This window comes from Platalea leucorodia (genome assembly GCF_965183815.1).
Source record: "Platalea leucorodia genome assembly, chromosome: 21".
Classification (NCBI taxonomy): Eukaryota; Metazoa; Chordata; class Aves; order Pelecaniformes; family Threskiornithidae; genus Platalea; species Platalea leucorodia.
In genome coordinates, this window is record NC_138843.1 from 4398478 (window position 1) to 4405021 (window position 6544).

Consider the following 6544-nt stretch of genomic DNA (forward strand, 5'->3'; position numbering starts at 1 on the left):
CACCCCGGTGCTGCCTGCGCCCCGGTGCTGCCTGCACCCCGGCGGCTGCCTGCACCCCGGTGGCTGCCTGCACCCCGGTGCTGCCTGCGCCCCAGCCAGGCCTCGGGCAGCCGGCAGAGAGGGAAAGCAGAGGAAAAGAGGGAAAAAAGAGGAGGGGGGGAAGAGGGGAAAAAAAGGAGGAGGAGGGGAGAAGGGGGGGGGGGAGAGAAAAAAGGGGGGGAGGAAAAAGGGAAAAAAAAAAAAAGAAAAAAGAGAAAATGGCACAAAAAAGGAGAGAAAGACTTAGTCTCAGGATTCCCCGCGGCGAGAGCATCCCCACGCCTGCGACATCCCCGGCCCCCGCCCCGGCCGCTCGCCGGCCCCCGGCCCCGTCCCTTGCTGGCAACACTTTAGCACAAGTTTGAGTTTGCACTAAAAAAAAAAAAAAAAAAAAAAAAACAACAAACAAACACCAAAAAAAAGACAAAAAAAAGGCAACCCCCCCCCCAAGCCCCCGGTTTGCCCCCAGCCCGCAGCCGTCGCCTGCCCGAGGCCCCGCGCAGCCGCTCTCCCCGGTAGCTCAGCAGCGAGATTTGTTGTTGTCGTTCTTATTATTTTATTTTATTTTATTTTATTTTTAATTCAGGTTGTGATAAAGTGTTGCCAAAGATACTGCTGAGTTACACCAGGTTGGAAAAAGAAAGGAAAAAAGACATTAATAATAATGACAGGATGAAACCCAAAGGAGAAGGAGGAGGGAAAAAAAGGAAATATTAAGTTTTTGGGTACAGAAGAGGCGAAAGCGCCCGCGGCGCCAGGGCAGCGGGGCTGGCGCGGGCCCAGGCTCCAGGCAGGGTCGGGCCCCCCCGAGCGCCTGGTGCCGGGGGCGGCTGGGGACACCCCCTGCCCACCTGGGGTCTGAGGGGGGCAACGGGGGGGGGGCAGCTCCTTCCCTCCCCCCGCTGCTTGTAAAGATGCTGCATCCCCCCCCCGGGCTTGTGCCTGCCCCCCACCCCCCAAAACGGGGCTCCGGGGGTGGGGGGGGGGCCTGTCCCCCCCAGCCTGGGCGGGGGGGGGTCGTTCTTCCGCAGGAAAAGGGCTTATTTCTCCCCCCCCCCCCCCAATTCTCCTTCAGCCCCCCCACTTCGTGTCCCCCAGCCCCCCTTGGGGCGAGGGTCCCGCCGGCAGCTGGGACCCCCCCCACCCCCCCCGAGGCCTGATTCGACTATTTAAAAAGAAAAATGAAAAAAGTATATATAGCTATATATATCGTATCTATTTATATTTTCGATTTATTATGAAAAGTTTTATTTAAATAAAGAGGAACACTTTTTAAAAAAAAAAAAAAAAAAAGGCAAATCACCACGGCGTCACAAGACGGAGCTTTCGTGGGGGGGGAGCTGGGGGGCGAGGAGGAAAATGCTGCGTTTAAAGTTGTGTTTTCTAAAAATTATATATATATATATATATACACACACACACACCGAGAGCTTAAACTTCTCCCGGGGCAGGGGGGCACGCGCGAGCCCGAGCTCTGCTGGGGAACCCCGCGAGGATGCTCGAGATGGGGCCACTTCTTTTTATTTTGGGTTTCTCTTTTTCCCCCCCTTCTTTTTTTTTTTTTTTTCTGCATCTTTATATATAATCTATTAAAGAGATTCTCTATCTAAAGCACTCGCAAGGTTTCAGCGGTTTTTATGTGTAAACTACTTTTGTGGTATATCTGGGTAAAGGAGCGAGGCGAGGAAAAAAAAAAAAAGCACAGAAAAGACATTCCATAGATTGTAACTTTGATAGTTCTTTATAAAGTGTGGGAGACGAGGAAAAAAAAAAAAAATTAAAATAATAAAAATTGCACTTTGGGGGGGGGGGGCTTTAAAAAAAAAAAAAAAGAGAAAATAAACTATATATTAAAAATACGCACACAGCCGTTTGGTCTTCTTGGGAGGCGGAGAAGCTTATGGGGGGCGCCGGCCCCGGGGAGGGGGTCCCTCTCGTTCGGGGCTGGCTCCTGGGGGGTCTTTTTTCAATTGTCTGTCTTTATTTTCTTTTTTTTTTTTTGGTGGTTTGCGGGAGCCCCCGGGCGGGGGCCGCGCTGGAGCAGGGCAGGGGCTGGGGGGGGTAGGCCTGGTTTGGGGGTGTCCAGGGCTGCAGGGGGGTGGTTGGGGGGGTTCAGTCCTGGCCTGTCGCCGTGCCTCAGTTTCCCCAAACGGAGCAAACCCCCCTTGCGAAATAACGGCGAAGGGTGGGGGTCCCAGTGCAGAGCCGGGTGCCCCCTCCCAGTCTGCCCAGTACCCCCACGGCCAGATCCGGCCCCGTTAAGCTGCTCGGGGGGGCGCGGGGCCCTAATCCCGTTTGGGCACAGATTAGGGCCGGGGCAAACGCCGGCACCCAGATGGCCGTGGTTTAAGGAGCCTCTGGGTTTGGGGCGTGCACCCCCCGGCACCCCCCAAGGCCGGGACGGGGACCAGCTGCAAACGGGGAAACTGAGGCGGGCGGGGGGGGGAACGCAGGCAGCGAGGGGACCCCACGATCCAGAGCCCCAAAATCCTGCTGCCACCCTGACCCCGAGCGAGACCCAGCCTGGCCCCCACCCCGCCAGCGCTGCCGTCCCCGGAGCCCCCCCAGGCCGCGTCCCCCCCCAAGGGCACGGCCAACTTCAAGGGATTAATTTGTGTCATAAGCTTCCTAGTTTTCGGGAGCGCGAAGAGCTTTGGGGTTTTATCTCCCCGGATTTAGTGGCCGAGTCGTCTTTCTTAGCGAGACGCCCTAATGCCACTTAACACCTGGGAGCCGCGATTTTCATTAGGGGCGTCAGGGACAATTACTAAGAAAATAATTAGGGCAAGGGGCCTGGCGCTGGGGGGGTTAAGCCCCATATGTGCCTGGGGGGGGGTGGGGACCCCCCGCCCATGGGTGACACTGCTGGGGGACACGGGGCAGTGGGTGCCCTCCTGGGGCGCCTGCGAAGGTCGGACCCCGGGGAGATGGGGGGGCCCCGGGGGGTCCCCAGTGGGGCGTGGGGACGCAGGGGGTGTTGGGGGTCCCTCAGGGGGACGTGAACTCCAGGGTCTGGCCCCATCCCGGCACATGGGGGGACGGGGACACAGGCGACCCCTTGGCTTGGCGGGGGGACGCACATTGGTGATGGGGGGACACACCCAGAGCGTCCCCGAGCGGGTCCTGCCTGGAGCTGCCCCCACGTTTTGGGGGGTCCCATCTGTCCCTGAGTGGGGGGGGCTACAGGAAGGGGGGCCGGGGATGGGGAAGGATGGGGAAGGGGCCACGGGGAGCAGGGACCCGTCCCCAGCCCCAGCGCGCCCGCTCGGGCAGGCAGCGGTGGGGGGCCGCGGGCAGGGCGAGGGCAGGCAGCGCAGGCAGGGCGAGGGGGGGGCCGGGGGGCGCCGGGGGGCAGCAGGGGCAGCAGCAGCCCAGGCCGTACAGGGTGTAGGGGTGGTAGTAGCCGACGTTCACCCTGCGAGGGGAAACAGAGCACCCGGGTCAGCCCCGAGCCCCAAACCCCTCTGTGACCCCCCCAGACCCCTCCCAGCCCCGCTCACCTGCGGACGCGCCGCCGGGCCCGCCGGCGATGGTAGTCGCCTTTGGCGAAATCCTCCAGGTTGGCGGGGTGAATGGCCCAGAAGTGGCCTTTGCCGTTGTCGCTGCGGCCGGCTTTGACGAAGCACTCGTTAAGGGAGAGGTTGTGGCGGACGCTGTTGCGCCAGCTCTTCTCCTGGGCCGAGAGGCGCCGTCAGCCAGCCCGAACCCGCCAAGGCCCCGCCGTGCCCGCCCCACACTGCTCTGGGATGTCAGTAGGCACCAGAGTGAACGGCACCCGACCCGCCTGGAGAAACCAGCCCCTTGGCACCACTTGTAGCTGTCCCGAGATCCGGACGCCGGCACACGCATTTTCCCAGTGGATTGGGGTCAGCAGAGATGTGGCGAGTCAAGCCCAGCCCCGGCCCCCACCCGACACCAGCATCCAGGGCTCAGCTCCCAGTTTGCCCACCCCAAACCACCAAACCTATCCCAAAACTAGGGGGAAAAAATCCCAGAAAAGGGGTCCGCTCTGGCATCGCAGCCCCTCACCTTGTTCTTAAAGTAGGGGTAGTTGTCCATGATCCACTGGTAGATGTCGGAGAGCAGCAGCTTCTTCTCGGGGGAGGAGAGGATGGCGGTGGAGATGAGGGCGATGTAGGACTGCGATGGCTTGTCCCCGGGCTCCGGCGGGGGCCGGGGGGCTGGCGAGGGGCTGCGGGGTCCCCCGTCGCCCCGCTCCGACAGCAGGTACTCGATGGTGAAGGAGGCCCCCGGCGGGCGCCGTCCCCCGGCCACCGCGTCCCCCATGGTCCCCGCGCCGCCGCCGGCCGGAGGGGAGACCTCCCGGCCCGGCCCGGTAATTAGTGCAGATTACAGGGTTTGCTAATTGTGTTTTCACAAACGGGCTGCCTTCGCAAAGCAGGCTGTTTATCTGGCAAAGCCCCGGCTTTAGCGGGATTTGGACCTTTAAGCCTCATAAATAAAATGATTAATCCGCTGGAGGTGGAGGAATTCAAAGCGGCACCGAGGCGCCCGCGGGGACGGGGGGCAAGCGGCACCGGCCCTTGTGGCCACCTGGCTCTCGGGGCCGGCTGCCCCCCAGTTCCCAGGGGGAGCCCGTGGGGGACCCCAGGGAGAAATCCCAACAAGCCGACACTGAATTTAAATGTAAATCTTTCTTTTTATTTAACAAACACTATAATTTGAACTTTGAAGAATGTGTACTGAGGGAAAGAAAAATAATTTTCTTTTTGTTTTTTCTCTTCTCTTTACAAAAAAAGAAAAAAACAGGATATAAGAAAAAACATATGTACAGGAAGAGCTGGCCAACTCAAACAGAAAGCAGTAACAGAAGCATGATGTTTCCAAACAGTGGCTTGGCCTGGAAAATTTAAAAGCAATTAAATTAGAATACAAATATTAGAAAAAACTGGACTCTAAAGCTACTGTGCAGCCAGGGATGCGAGCCACAGAACTTTATACAGTAAAACTTAATTTTTGAGCTCTACCCAGGTTTTTTTTGTTTGTTTGTTTTAATCCCGCTTCCCACCCCCGCCCCATTTAAACCTGAAAACATATTGCTTACACGCAAACAGAAAAAGAAGAGAAGGAAAAGAAAAGCCTGTGTCGTACAAATAAAGAGTTTCTCTGTGGGAGCAAGACTGGAAACAGCGGAAGAGCGAGCGAGATGCGGCCGCCTCCCTGCCCGCTGCCCCTGCCCACGGCTGCCGGCCGGGGCACCCTCCCGAGAGGCCTGGGGAGAAAGCGGGGGTATTTTTTTTTTTTTAAACACCCCCCCCTTTTGCCTTCAAGTTGTCATTTGCTAAGACAAAATAGAGATGGGCAGGAAGGGCTGGGAGCGACGGCCGCTCCCTCTGCCAGCGCCCGCAGCCCGGTGCCCTCCCGCGCTGGGTAGGGGATTCGGGGATCCTCCAGCGCAGGCGGGAGAGCCGGGGAGAATTCGGAGAGGAAACCTCCGAACATGGCAGGTCGAAGCTTCCTGCTCAACAGCATTGAGAGGATCATTCTTTGCTTTCTTCCTAGATGCTTTTGGGCAAGTCACTAACAAGGATTTAAAATAGTTCTGGGTGGACCTTGGTGGCTTTTCTGTTGACGCGAGATCGGCCGCGCTCCGCTTTTTCTCAAACAGGACGAGCGCTTTGGAAAGCGCCGTCGCTCCGGTTCTGCCATTTCCCTGCCGTTGCCCCCTCGAGGCGAGGGCCGAAGGGAGGCAGAGGGGTTTTGGGGTGCAGGGACATCCCTGCGACTGGGCTCCGGCGGCGTCCAGTGACGCCAAGCGCCCCTGGCCCGGAGCCTGGGCAGCTTGGACGCTGCTCAGGCGGCCCTGGCTGCAGCGAGCAACGCCCCTCGCGTTGGGCACGGGGGCATTGCTCCCGCTTGCCACCCGTCCCGTGGGCACGGCCAGGGGCAGAGGCACAGGCCAGCTCCCTTCCAAAGTTTTTTCTCATCTACAGATGAGAAAAGTCAGCGAGGTCCAAAGCAAAACAGAGTTCAGAGGCGTTAGTGGGAACAGCAGAGCTGCTTACGCAAAGTTAATTACAAAAATTCTCTAAGACAAAGTCAAAAAGGTTACCATTTGGAAACTCAAAAGCAACAACATTTTGCCATCAAGAGCATAGCAGTAGCTTTGGGTCTGGGACCAAAAGTCTTGAACAGAGAAGTGGAAAGTCCAGAGGCTGTTAACACGTGGTCGCAGGGCTCCACGCATCGTCCCTCGGCTCTGTCCTCAACACCCTGCCAACAGTGCCGCCAGCAGCGCCGGTGCCGGGCCGCACACTGGTTCGTGACTGAAAGAAACCTGAATTGGAGTTTACCGAGGTAGTTGGCTAGAAACTGAGATTCCCCCACCTGGCATTTTCTCGAAGGCCCAAGCATCCCTCTCGCCCCCCGCCCCGCTCCTCCTCACGTGCCAGGTGTCCGGCTGTCCTGCAGGTCACTGCCACCGCCTCCAGAAACAAAGCCTTCTCAAAGAAAAGGGAATGCGCAGCCCTTTTAAGTCTTCAAA